The 14,812-nt window shown below is 34.5% G+C and overlaps 1 protein-coding gene and 1 non-coding gene across 39 annotated transcripts in view; one reads left to right on the forward strand and one right to left on the reverse strand.

Annotated features, from left to right (window-relative positions):
* The window catches only part of Epb41l2 (erythrocyte membrane protein band 4.1 like 2), a 189,233-nt gene that overhangs the window by 23,168 nt on the left and 151,253 nt on the right, over positions 1–14,812 (forward strand). For 32 of the 38 annotated variants that reach the window (XM_078019143.1, XM_078019147.1, XM_078019152.1 and 29 more), the window contains one exon: positions 590–659. The exons of 2 other annotated variants lie outside the window; for them this stretch is intronic. The gene's annotated coding sequence lies outside the window, so the exon portion shown is untranslated. Of the gene's footprint in view, positions 1–589; positions 660–815; positions 1,011–7,731; positions 7,755–14,812 lie in introns of those variants that run through there. 4 more of the 38 variants (XM_040283286.2, XM_040283284.2, XM_078019139.1 and 1 more) reach the window with 2 other exon arrangements.
* Positions 1,955–2,026, reverse strand: Trnav-cac (transfer RNA valine (anticodon CAC)). Its single transcript has one exon. It is a non-coding gene; the product is annotated as a tRNA-Val (tRNA).

Raw genomic sequence — 14,812 nt, forward strand, 5'->3', positions numbered from 1 at the left:
TTTGATTCATTATTTCTTTCCCATTTGTGATATTAATGAATTGTGAATTAGTGCAATTTAAATTGGTACTAGAGTGTCCCTTTTGAAACCTTAGAACTGTGTTCTTATATGAAAAATAAAATTATTTGTGTTGAGAGGTAGTTATTTTCTATATCACTCTACAGAGGATCTGAGGGAATATATTTGTGGGAATATACAGGAAATATATTTGATACAGTTGCTTACATAAAAATAAATTAGGGCAGGTAAATTAGAAATAAGAAGAAAACATCTAAATGAGAATCTAACCTCTACATATACAAACTGTAGCTGTGGCTTAACAAATTTTTATTGATATGTGTCTTTGTGTATTTTTGTATGTGTATTTGTATGTTTTGTCTTGTTTTTTACCCAAGAAGTACTTTTAAAATGTGTGATGCTTGATAAAACCTCTATTCTTTCTTGAAATGTTTGCTGTCAATCATTGAAGTTTTTTTCCCTGTCAATACAACTGTGAAATGTTTTGGTTTTTTAAAGTATAAAGATGAGTAAAATTTTCAATAAAAGGAAATTATGGTAATTAATATTTGATTGTTTTTTTATTTTTCAGGCTTTTTCCTTTGGTGATAAACATTTTTATACTTTTGAGCCATTTCTTTCAAGACCCTGATCCTGTGAAAGTGAGTCATATCATTCAAGGCATAGCTTATATGTCAACTTTTCTGTGAAGTAGTTTCTAATTCCTACAAGTAGGGTTAATACCTGTCTTTGCTCCCAAGAAGTTTAATGGCACTTATTAGGTTGGATTTTAAAACCCTATGTGTCTTTTTTTTCAGGGCAGCAACGCTGTTTCATTCCCAGTGATTAGCACGTGATAAAGCATTCTGTAGATGTTCATGGAAAGAATGAAAACTAGCAAATGAATCAGAAGTTTTAATGAAGTTCAGATTATAAAAATTTTTGCTTCCTTTGGAATCAATGAATACATTAGCTGATTTTTTTTCAGGATCTTCTGAACCACTAATAGCAATGTGAGTTGCCTTATAGTTGAATTTGAAACATTCTGTGTGTGCGTGCATATGTTGGATGCGCTCTACTGGAGATTGAACCCCTAGGCGTGTTACCATGAGCTACATCCCCAGCCCTTTTTAAAATTTTGATATAGGGTCTTTCTAAGTTGCCCAAGCTGAATTCAAGCTTGCCATCTTCCTGGTATTACAGATGTGCACCACTCTGCCTGGCTTCATTTCCAATCTTATTTTACCATTATGCTGTTATTTGGTTATGTCCTTCTGCTTTTAAAATGCTGTTCTTATTTTATTATGGCACTCTCATACTACGAAACCTTTAGTAGCTCTCTTTTACCTATGCGGGAAGTCAAAATTAACAATTCATGTCTTCTCTCCCATCCCATTGGATCTTATGCTTTATATAGAAGATTCTTCCCTGTCTTCTGTGGAGCTATATGTTTTTCAGAATTTTAAATATTATTTTGGTACTGGGGATTGAATCCAGTGGCACTTTATCACTGAGTTGTGTCCTTAGCCCTTTTTAGATTCTTTTTTTTTTTTTAAATTTTGAGACAGGGTCTCACTGAGTTGATTATGGCCTTGCTAAATTTCTGAGGCTGGCCTCAAACTTGGGATCTTCTGCCTTAGCTTCCAAATTGCTGGGATTACAGGTATGCACTGCCCCACCAGGCAAGATATTATCTATAACTACCTGGAATTTCTGCTTTCATTTTGCCTACCTGGTTCCTATATGAAATTATAAAACATGAGTTCTAGAAAATTCTGACAGTTCTTTAACTCAATCTTTTAACTTACAAATGAAAAAAAATAAGACATTGAAATTTTCATTGATTCCCTGCTGCCCATCACCCGTGTACAAAGCAAACCAGCCTCAGACCCAGGTTATAACTAATGTCTCTTTGTTCATTTTTCACAAAGTCTTTTTTTCTTTCTTCCTTTCCCTTTTGTGATACTGGGGATTGAACCCAGGGCCTCATGCATGTGAGGCAAGTGCTCTGCCACTGAGCTACATCCCCCCCACTTTTTTATTTTGAAACAGGGTCTCATTAAGTTTTCTAGACTGACCTCAAACTTGGAATCTTTCTGCCTCAGCCTACTGAATCCAGTGGCTCTTTATCATTGAGTTGTGTCCCTAGCCTTTTGTATGTCATCATGCCCGGCCATAAGGTGTTTTTATTTTAAATTGCAGCTGAAAATTTTGTTTCCCTCCAACTTTATCTAATCACATCAGTTAGAAGATCTATTCTGGACTTCAAACTTTGGTGCTGCTTATTGTATTGTGAGAGCATTGTGTTTTCTGTTGTAACAATAATGAAAAATGACATTGCTAACCTTTGCTTACTTTTTGGTATGCTCTGGACTAAAAAGCATATTGATTTTCTCATTTTACCTTACAACCACATTACAGGACATTGTTATTCACGATGTAGAAATTAGGAAACTGAAATGTAGAGAAGCAAAATCCTAAAGGTCATAGGTTTAAACTCAGGTCTGATCAGAATAAGACTTACCTAGCTTGTATTATAATATTTTACTTGTGTTCATCTTTTTGCACTGGATTGTAAGACTTTTAAGGACAATGAATAGTTCATTAATATCTTTGTATCTCCTCCAGCATCTGTTGCAGAAGACCTCGGGAAATTTGTTGACTTCCACTAGACGGATATATACCATTTGACCACATATTGAAGGTCAAGGTATTGATATAAGGTAGTGGAGAAGCAGAAGGTGAGAGGTGAAACATGTAAGCATAGGACTTACGTGTAGATAATAGATCTAAGAAAAGGACAAGGTATGGGGTCGATTGAAGTTTCAGGGGAATGATGTGGGCAGCAGAGTTCTTTAACATTCATAATTTATTAGTTGAAAGGAAGGTATACATTTGTTTACTTATAAGAGTTTGGGATTGCATCTCAGTTGCATATTGTTATTTCCAGCCTTGTTCATTGTTGTATTTGGTGTTTCTTTCTTTAAGTAGTCCTGAAACTGCCTGTCTACAAGAACAGGAACAAATAGTTTTCATGTAAGATTAGCCTTTTTAGCAAGAGAGATCTGGGACACTTTAATGAATGAGGATCGTGAACTTATGTCTACTTAACCGAGGGCTTCCAAATTGGTAGAATGCTGAAGCTGTGCAAGTGCATTTTGCTATGGTATGGGTTCTGTGAGTGATTGTCCTTTTGTAGTCGTGCAGTTAGGTGTGAAGAATCTTTTGTGCTTTTTGCCTGTTAGGGAAGTGAAACCCTTAAGCTGTGTAGGCATATTGATTTCCCATTTTTTGAAGGATTTTAGTTTAGTCTTTTTTGTTCTTCTGAAATAATCCTCAAAGAATATTGTGCTAGCTTTATTATTTAGTGATCAAGAGTATGGGAATGAACCAGTAGATTGAAAAGTAGGGTGATCTTTGAATAGCCTATTTTTTTTTCTTTTTCTTTTTTGGTATTGGGGATTGAACTCAGGGGAGCATTACCACTGAGCTACATCCCTAGTACTTTTTATTTTTATTTTGAGATAGAGTCTTACTAAGTTGCCTAGGCTGGCCTTGAACTTGTAGTCCTTGTGCCTTGGCCTTACAAGTCTGGGATTACAGTCATGTATCATTAGCAGAATAAATATTTAAAAATGAATGCTGCTTATGACTTGAAAGAGAGGATAAGTGATGTGTTCAAGCAAAACTATTTATAGGAAGAACATTGCCTAGAAGAAAGATTTGAGTTCTAGAGCTCTTTCCTTCAAGTATACTTATTTATATGTCACATACCAAATTCACAGTTTGTTTATGGTGAAAATGAAACCTCAATTAACCTCTCCCTCATTTGGTTGTGAAAATAGGTCTTTGATGTCAATTTGCAATAATATATCATGAAATATATTCAGATGCTGGCATGCTGACTTATGCTCGCTACATTTATTAGGGAATGTTTTAATAGGTATAAGTACTTTCTGTGCCTTCGTCTTCAAATAATTGTTGATGACAATATAGATTTAGCTCTTGTGTATTTTAAAAAATTTTATTGTATAATATATGAAGATACATTAAAACTATACAGAAATATAAGTAAGATTTATCATTTTGCCTGGCATTGTGGTGCATGCCTGTAATCCCAACTGCATGGGAGGCTCAGGCAATTTACAGAGACCCTCTCTCAAAAACAAACGAGGGATATGACTCAGAGTATCACGCACCTTGGGTTCAATCCTGAGTAACCCCCCCCAAAAAAACAAAACAAAACAAAACAAAACTAAAGTGCTTTTGTAAATTTAAATAACTAAATAGTACTATTTGTCATTTTTTACTTTGGCCAGTTGAGATACTGTGATCTTCTGTGCATGCTAATTTTTCCATCATGAGTTAAAAACAAAGATTTTATGTGGCACTTGTCTTCAGAGAAATAAAAATTTATGCCATTTATTCCCTGTACATCCTCAAGACTAAAAGGAGATAAATTAATTTCATGGATGAAAGAAAATGAAGGAAGGATGAAACCCTTGTATCAAAATTCCACAGCTTTCTAAACCACTATACAGCTTATCAAAGCAAAATTTCATTGTGCTGCCTGGCTATTTCTATGGGTTTTGATATAATAATGTATAGGATTTAACGAATAGGTACACTTGGCTCATGGATTTATCCTGTTTTTCTTTGAGTGATTTTTTTTCCCCCTTCAAATAAGTTTTTAGGGATAGTCATTTCAAAATTGAGGCCATTTTGAGATATGCTGTAGAGTTTAAACAAGTACCTTGTTTCCTTTCCCCATTACACCCTATTTCTTTTGGAGTAAATGTCCTTTGTGGATACAGCTACACTGTTCAAGAAATCATTTCATTGAATTTAAAGAGGAAAATCTTATACCAATGTTAGTATTAAAATAGCAATGTTTTCTTAAATTTTTTTTGTAGTTCGCATTTGTGTACTTATTCAAGTACCACTTTGAGAACTGGAGAAAGGTTGAGTTAGAAACTTCATGGTCAGAGGATTGTATGATTGATTGATTGCTATTGGGGATTGAAGCCAGAGCTGTTCTATAAATGGGTCTCATCCTCAGCATATTTTTTAAAACGTAGTATTTTGAGACAGGTTTTAAGTTGCCCAGGCTGGCTTCAAACTTGCAGAATTTATGATCCTTCTGCTTCAACCTCCTGAGTAGATGAGATTACAGGTGTGTGCCACTGCATCTGGCTCAAAAGGCTCATTTTAGAGTGAATATAATTACTATCTCATGGTTTTGTTTACTTATTTATTTTTTGGCTGTAAATGTTTGTAGTTCTACACTTTCAGATTGTTAAGTTTAAAAATTCTTTTTATTGGCAATTCATATAATAGAAGAATTAGCTGAGGAAATCAGAAAATTTTGGACAGTACATTGGCCAAAAGTTGGATTTTTTTTTTTTTTTTTTTTTGGCACTGGGGATTCAATCTAGTGGGGCTTAACCACTGAGCCACATCCTCAGCCCTTTTTATAATTTATTTAGAGACAGGATTTCATTAAGTGGCTTAGGTACTCACTGAGTTGCTGAGCTCGGGCTTTGAACTTGTGATCCTCCTGCCTCAGCCTCTGGAGCCGCTGGGATTACAGGCAGGCACCACTACTACTGGCTAAGAGTTGGATTTTATTGTTGGTGAAATTTTGAATTAATTGAACAAGATAATTTGGATACCTGAAGCTTAGAATATGTTCTTTCAACATCTTTGTTGGCCTAAAGCTATTCAATTGAATTTACTGTTTATTTGAACTTGGAACTGTCTTTTGGGTATTAGCTTTTTCTGTTGTTGACTTTTGTCCATTGTTATTACTTTCATTGCCTACTCTACTGAGACCTTAAAAATCTTTGGATATTTCTCATTCTTACCTTTTACTTACTTTTCTGTTCATTGAGCCAAATGGACATTTAGGTAAATCTGCTTTTTGAATATTTAAACCAACAATTTTGTCATTTGCCTTTTTGGAGGTTGCCTGCCATACATTTAGCACTGTACCTCATGTTAATATTCTTTACCATTTTCTGTCAACTTTAATAAGATAGGGCCTTTGGTATTTCTTGATAGAGTATCTCATTTATTAGTAGCTATTTCTGTACACATGTAATTGACTACAAGTACATATTTACACAGCCTGGTAGAATCATTATATAAATGATTCAGATTAAGAAAATTGCTAAATACTAAGTGCTTAATTTTCTGTTTAGAAATGTAGTGTGTGCTAGAGATAATATTTGAGGATCTAAAGTACGTAGGAAAGGCTGCACATTTTATTTTGATCTTATTACCATCCAAAGAAAAGTTTATATAAAAATCCTCTGTCACTAACTTTCTGCTTTCTGAAGATGATACAGCAGACTATTAGCCAAAGTCCTAGCCATTTAGTCAGTTGAGAAATACTTTCAGTAAAACCTGTTGATATAATTTGGGCAATTTATGGAGCACCTGCTCAAGCAATTTCTTTGAAATACTTTAAAACCAAGGGTCTGGGAGGCCGTGGTGGAGTGGACCCTGGGGAATGGGCAGCAGAGAGGGCTGCTGAGCCCAGTGTGCTGTGAACTGCACCACTCGGTGGTTAAAGGAAGAGGTTAGGGCCTTTTTTTCCTTGCTTGCTCTGCACTTGAGCAAGTCACTTTGTTGCATCTCTGGTTTCTTATATAGTTGTTGTAAACACAGTACAGGTCATAGTAGGGGAAACTAATGGTAGAGACCTGAATTTTGTTAAAGTAGTTGAAGATTCACACACAATGGTTCCAAATAGTTAATCTAACTATGAGTATACATATGTGCATGCAATCTATTTGTTTCCCTCATTGAAGTCATCTCTTCTTTTTTTTGTGGTACTGGGTATTGAACCTAAGGGCACCTAATCACTGAGTCACATTCCAGCCCTTTTTGTTTTTTATTTTGAGACAGGGTCTTGCTGAGAGTGACTTTGAAGTTGTCATTCTCCTGCCTCAGCTTTCCAAGCCACTAGGATTATAGGTGTGCTCCACCACACTCAGCTCTCATTGAAGTTTAGTAGGTCTTGTGTGAGTTGGGGTGTTGCACAGAAAAAAAACCCCAAAAAACCAAATCCTTCCCCAAGGGATTTCATTGTCAGATAAAGGTCTCAGAACAATCTAATCCAGATCCAGACTTTGAAGTATTGTGATACCAACAGCTGTGGTCTATTAAATATCAACTTTCAACTGTTTGGTAGCAGTTAAATGTCACTGGAACAGTTGGCGGTTGCTTTGTAATTTGACAGGTCTCAAGGTTTCCAAAGTAAATGTATAAAATCTAAGCCGCTTTTTGACATATGAATCATATTCAGTGTTTTTATGGGGGAAATGAATTTTTTAATTTCTGGAGTTAGCTTGGCAACTTTAAAAATAGAGTTGTGATAACTCTAATCCTTTCTGCATATTTAAAAACTTATTTCCATAGGATGAAATTGTAGAAGTAAATTTGGCTTTTGAAAGAACAGTGGTTAATATACTATTTACCAGAGTGAGTTTAGAATTTGACTGGTGGAATTTACTAAAAATGCCTTTTCACAAGTGTATAAATGGGATGGTGGTATTCTTAGGTGTTTGCAAAATAAATACTAAACTGTTCAGCTTTTCAAGGCCTAAGCAAAAAAGAGAAAGTCTCAGTATTTGCTTGATGCTTTTCCTAAATGTAGCCACCAAAGGAGGATTTATAAGGAAAAGTCTTGTATTTTCTTTTCAGAATTTTGGAAAGGATAAAGAGGTGCAAAGGAGGAAAATACGCATGCAAACGTAAGATGTTTAAGATTTTTTCTCTTTAGTATTTGCTCTCCATTATTATCAGTGATGATTTATACTACTTGGAGATGAGAAGATTGAAATGTTTAATATTTGATAAATATAACTGATTGGGTATACCCAGAGAGAATTGTGATCTTTCACAGAATGCTTTGCAACCCTCTTCAGCTGAATTGAGCAGTCATAATAGTGTATACTCAGTAAACTAGTCATTACAAAAGGGAGCAAGACTGTAGCATCAGTGGAGAATTGGAAACACATGGAGTAAAGACATGGCAAATTCAGATTATTTCAGAGTGAGAAACATTGCTTTAAATAATATTTACAGCATTTGAGTAAATAAATACTTATTTACATATACATTTTTTCCTCTTCATTACTGACCTCCAATTGTACTATGTACAGTTGTTTTTGTTTTTACATAAGTACAATTGGAGGTCAATAACGAAGAGGAAAAAATGTATATGTAAATATGTATTTATTTGTGGTAGATGGTGTGCCTTGAAGAACTTTCCATGAAACTGGAATAATTGAGCATATATTTAGATAATTTGCTGGATGATTTAGAGACCATACAACCTTTATATTTTTTATGATTATGGAGATACAAAAACTTGTGAAGTCTCCTTCAGTGAGGAATATATACTTTGATAATATCTTTGTGTTCAAAGTGCTGAAATTAGATTTAATAAGTTGATTATACATTTATAATGAACATTTTCCCCTTTAAAATATTAAATCAGGGCGCTGGGGCTGTAGCTCTGTGGTAGAGCACTTGCCTCGCACATGTGAGGCACTGGGTTTGATCCTCAGCGCCAAGTAAAAAATAAATAAATAAATGAATAAAGATATTGTCCATCTACAACTAAAAAAAATTTAAAAAAATATTAAACCAGTTCTAGTCATCTTTTTATAAAGTCTAGCATGTCCTGTCCTGATCATCAGGCATTGGAATATTTTTACTTTACTGCTTTATTCCCTAGAGAGAAAAATCATCACGCTGAAAGATGACCCATATCTGACAAAATAACATGTGACCAGGTAGTTTCAGAAGAGGAAAATTAGTTTTGTACAGAAGAGTAAAAAATTGCTTTCTATGCATGTCGTGAGACTTGTTGGGCATATGCATTTCTAAGGGGCCTACAATAGCTTTGTGTTTTTTGGATAGTATGTGAAAACAGGCATTTTAAAACAACAACAAAACCCAGGTATTAATTCTTAGAAGGTGTCAGTACTTCTCTAGAGTAATTGGTATTTTAGGTGGTGATTTTCCTTTATGTATTCATAGCAGTAACAAAGTATAGATCTTCATGAATTATAATTGCTAAGTTTTAAATTCAGATATCTCGTTTTTAAAACATGTTGGAACACTGGCTTTCGTTTACTAGTATTATTTATTTAGTTAGTTTTTGGTCAGCAGCCACCAGTAAAGTATGCTATGTTATTTGAATTTTACATAGGTTTATTCTAGAAGTTATGATGCAAAATATTTCATTTTGCTTTCCTTACAAGTATTTTCATCCTGGCAACTTTGAATAAACTGTTTTAAATTGCTTGTTACCAGATAACTGAATTGATTTTGGAATAGTTTGAGACTCTTAGAAACATGAATGAATACTTTTCACACAATTGTTTTAATTTTTATTTTGGGGGGTACTAGGGATTGAATTCAGGGTCACTTAACTGAGCCACATCCCCTAGCCCTATTTTGTGTTTTATTTAGACTTAGGGTCTCACTGAGTTGCTTAGCGCCTTTGCATTGTTGAGGCTGGCTTTGAACTTGTGATCCTCCTGCCTCAGCCTCCCAAGCCTCTGGAACTACAGGTGGATGGTGCATGGTACAATTCTTTAATTTTGCTGGGGGCAAAGAAAACTCATGTTCAACTGTTAATCTGTAATGTTTAGCTTAGGAATTCAATACATTTTTGGTGAATGAACAAATGATTTTTTTGTTTAATAAATTAAAATCTTCCAAATTTGGGGACTATCTTAAGGCATTGCTATTTTTAGCATATTTACCTGTGAAATTACATGCATACGCACAGACACAGTGTTTCTAAACTATTTTAAGGAACAATTATTACAGTTGTATTAAATGTTTCTTAATATGATATAGGAAGTTTTGATTCATGTCAGGGCATTAAAATTTTTCCATTTTATTTCAAAAAAATGAGCAAGCTGCTATCCTTAATTGTTATCTTGTAATAAATATTGGGATAAGAAGTTAAAATCACACACAAATTTCATTTTTTTGCTTATGAAATATCCATATAAACTTTTTGGAATGATGCCATTTCTATTGCTGAGTTGGGCTCATGGAGCCACTATTAATCATTGGTTGCATTCAGCATTGGCCTTCTATCTTTTTGGCAAACATTGGAGTCTTTGCAGGTTCATGATGTAATGGATAATTGTTTCACTTCCCAGGCAACAGGCCCCAGAGACCCAATCTATAGTATTCCAGGGGGAGCTGTAACAGCTTTGTTTGGGACCTGGCCCTGTGGAAAGGAAGCTTATTTGCCTTGTAGTCAAGTACATACTTGGATGTGGGTGATATACATTCAGGTGTGAGTCTAAATTGTGGGTCTTGTTGTTATGACTTAAGTGTATTTGAAATTTATAAAGCAATCAATTATACCTAATGATTCTGGCTTACAGAAAGGGACTATGGTAGGGAGACTAAAAACATTCCAGACCCAACCTACATGTAGATATTACATTGAACATTTTAGTATTTGTTTATCAAGTAATTTTCATTCATTAGAAAAACATGTTTTTCCTATGAGTTTGCCTGCTCCATTCCTTATATAGTATATGCTTGGAATGAAGAATGTAAGTCAGGAATTCTTGTGCCTTTAAGAAGTTAGACTAATTAATGGATAAAAATGACAAGAATAATTTTAAGAACCAAGAATGTGTATTATTGAGGTACCTAAAAGAATTTAAATAATGAAAGAAGTTCTGGAAGAATCAATGAAAAGACTAGAAAAAGTGGTGGTAAGAAGAATGGAGGTGAAATGAGTGTAGCCTGTGCTGAGCCTAGGTAGGTGTAGAGGGCTGGACTGTAGCTGGTGGATGGACTGGTAGAGAGGGCCTCCTGCTCCAACTCAGAGAGTTAAGATTTTATCTGAAAGTCTAAGATAGGGATCCATTATAGCTTCTAAGTTGTGTCAAGGTGAAAGTAGTGTTTAAAGAAAGAAAAATAGAGGGTAATTGTAGGCAGTCACAGGACAGCAAACCCAAAAGGTAAGTTAGTAAGTAAGCTTAGGAATCTCACTAGTAGTTAGGAAAATGTAAGGTAAAACAGACTTATATAATTATAATGAACCTAAAGACCCCAAGTCTTGGGGAAGATGTAGAGAAATTGTTTTAATCATTCACTACTGATCAGATTATACATTGGCACTGCCATCTGGAGAACATTTTGGCAATGTCAAGTAAAAACTGACCCATACCACACAAGCTAGCAGTTCCACTAGGATGTGCTTTAGAGATTCCTATACATATGTCTGAAGGAGACATGGAAGAAGTAGTTATCAAAATATTTATAATAGGGTAAGGTGATGCATGCCTTTGATCCCAGTGGCTCAGGATCACAAGTTCAAAGCCAGCCTCAGCAAAAAAGCAAGGAGCTAAGCTCTATCTCTAAATAAAAAATAAAATAGGGCTGGGCGAGTGGCCCTGAGTTAAATCCCTGATACCTCAGTGGCCCCCCTCTCACCCCGCAAAAAAAAATTTTCATAATAACAAAATGTTGAAAATAACCTATCTTTGAATTAGGGGAAAAAAGTATATTTTATTTTATGATGAATTACCCTGTAGGAATTAAAAAGAAGTATGTTGGGCTGCATAGAGCCACATGTATGAACATAGTAAAACATAATCTTCAGCTAAAAACATAAAAGATTATGGATATGGAGATATAGTTATATATGAAATTAGGTAAAAATGTGGTCACTCTCTGCAGCCACCAAGAAATAAACTAACCCTGGTAAGTATTTTCTACTGACTAGTGAATTTTCTGAGAGCCTAAAATCTGATTTTTAAAATCCATCCAATGTTAGAGCAAAACAGTTCCTGTTTTATTCCTGACATGGTCTTTACATACTGGGGATATTAAAACCTCTGAACTCCTTTGGGTTCATTGTTATAATATTAAATTTTTAAAGAACTTTGCAAAACACTTATAAAATTTTAATTTAATCGTTCTGTTCGTTTTCTGAAATAATAGACTGTGCAAGATTTTTTTTATTCTCAAATTAAGTGGCAGTAGTTGAACTTGAATTTGCCTTCTCTGATTCCTAGTTTATTTCTTTTAATAATAATTTTAACGTTTTCCCCCCAGCACACAGTTTTAGCATATAGTTACATTTCATTTATGCAGCAAATTTATTCCTGCATCAGTCATATGTAAACAGGTTTTTGGAACAAGTGGTATTTTAAAATATGAGTATTATGTCTTTCAAATTGAAGAGATCCAGTGGTGAGTCTTCTTATTAAGGGAGTAATGTTGTATTGATTTATTGCCATTTTGTTTTTGTGGGTGATTATAGTGGTTCTTAAGCCTTAGTATACACAAGAACCGTCCAGTAAATTTATGAAAAACAGATTATCTGGTCCCTTTCCCCCTCAGAATTCTTCCCTTTGGGTTTCTCACCATTACTTGATTGGTTTCTTAAGGGCTGTGAGTTTTTCTCACTTATTTTGGTATTCTCAGTGCATGGCCTGGGTAGGGGTGGGGGGTAGGAATAGAGAAAGAGAAAGATAAAAGATTGAGTGTGTGTGTTTTGCTTTGTTTTTCCTATTAAGTGCTTAATAAATACTCGTAGGATGAATTCAGGAAGAGCTTCTCTGAAGGAAATGCCTGGACTGAACTAATACAGTAATAATTGTGGGTGGAGAACACTGGAAAGAATTTTAATGCTCAAAATTTACACTTTTGCTGAACTTGGTTTGTAGTTAAGCATTATTTTCAAACATGTTTTTCATTAGCAATATCACTTAAAAACCTGATACAAAGTTCCAGGGAAGGATTTTACTGGAAAAGGTGTAAAGAAAAGTAAGGGTGCATGAATAGAGAGAGAAAAAAAAAGTCACATTATTCTGCACAAGTATATCAAACCAGCTTGGAAGTTAACAGTTTTCTTCTCAGGGAAGTTGCTTTTTAGCCATAAGCTACTGCAAATTGTTCAGCCATTGGCAGCAGCACAGAAAACTGCCCTTTTCACCCTTTCCAGCTCACAAATGTAGACAATTCATAGCTGGAATCCATCTCCAAGAAAGTGCTGGCCTTATTGAAGCCAAATGTTCTGAGTTTTTCATTGTGGATGCATGCAGGGCCTTCAGTACATTTGCCATACAGTAAAGCAAACAGATCCTAAAAAACAAACAAAAGTAACAACACAAGCAAAGTTTACCAAATAACCTTCAACTTACCATTTGTAAATACAGATGCAAATAATCTATTTGGTAATATATTTCTCTTGCTCACTATCACTCTTCAGTGTTAGCTTTTTAATGTAGTAACTGCACAATAGAATTAGTTGAATATAGGATAGAAGTAGGATGAAGACAGAAATAGTGACAGATTCTGCATTTTTCATCTCTTGCTGTTTAGAAAAGTCCAATTTTATTTCAAGATGGGGCTTCTCATGTGAGAAATTTAAAAATGTAGAGGTAGTAAAGAGATTCCTAAATTGCCTATGTAGTTCACATATGAAGAGAACAGGCTGACGTTTTCCATTAGGGGTCAGAAAACCCAGGTGTTTGGACAGTAACCTTGAGTGCATTGTTTTATGCTAGCCTTCTAGATAACATTGGGGAGCTATTTTTCTATTGTTTAGTTACTCAAAAGCAACTTGTATGAAGATGTGCAGTTAATTTGAGAGATGTGTTTTGGCTTTTTTGGAGTTCTGCTTATAGGTTGTTTTATGATGGTGCTGTGTAGCACACAGAACTACTTCATGCCTGTCAGTATCAATCTACAACAGATTATTTTTTCCTTCTCTTTCCATTGACACTTTCTCCTAAAATTAACAGTTATATGTACAGTGAAGATGCTGATAAACTGATAATACTGTGAAATCTTTTTGATTTGTTTGTGCAGATTAAAGAGTCTGATTTAGTAAAAGTTAAAGCAAGCAGTGAGGGAAAGCATATTTACAGTTAGTGCTTGCTTCACTGAGCAATTTATCTATTTAAACTGGAAACATACCGAAAATAGCAAGGTATGCTTTTTGTACCTAGATACAGGCAAGCCAGGTCTCACTATCTACTAAGTATATAAGCATTTTCCTTTGAATTTCTAACTTGAGTAGCTTGGTTTGCCTTCCAGTTTTCTTCACTGTGTATTCTATAGGATTTATTTTGCTAGAATAACGATGCCTTTGAAAAGAAGTTCTTCTGGATTTGAGCATATATTAAATTAGTATTTATATTGGCTTCTAACTGAAAAGTGTTCTTTTGGTTATCTTTCATTAAAACAAAGTGTAACAGGTCTTGTGTAATTGAATTGAACATATTTTGCTTATCATTCTTGTGTGTTTTTTGGATATTTTCTGATATTGTACCTTTTTGAAGAAATTGTCCTTGAGTCATTATTGTAACTTGTTTGCAGCTACAAATCATCTTGGAGACAGAAAATATGCCCTAAAAAATAATGAGCAGTTGTTTTTTTTTTTTTAATCTATTAATTGTGAATTTGGTTCACAGATTGAATTTTGGCATTTGATTCTTCTCCCAGGTCATGGTAATATCCAGCTTCATTTTTTGAGTGACTGCAGATGCCTTATTACCATTTGGGCTTTTATGTCTTTTTAATAAATGACCAGTCTGTAAAATTTTAAGCCAAATGGAAAAAAGAAATTCCTAGTTTTCAAAGGGTTGTCTTTAATTTTGTATTTAAAAGGCAATGTTGGTTTTATTTTTAGAAATTAAATATGTTACAGCTGTTGGTAATTTACCACCTCCTGTCCTTACCTCCCCTTAAATAATTGAAGGAGAAAAATGTGCATTGATTTTTAAAAAAATAATAAAAAGCTGAGAGGAACTTC

This window comes from Ictidomys tridecemlineatus, chromosome 8 (genome assembly GCF_052094955.1).
Source record: "Ictidomys tridecemlineatus isolate mIctTri1 chromosome 8, mIctTri1.hap1, whole genome shotgun sequence".
Taxonomy (NCBI): domain Eukaryota; kingdom Metazoa; phylum Chordata; class Mammalia; order Rodentia; family Sciuridae; genus Ictidomys; species Ictidomys tridecemlineatus.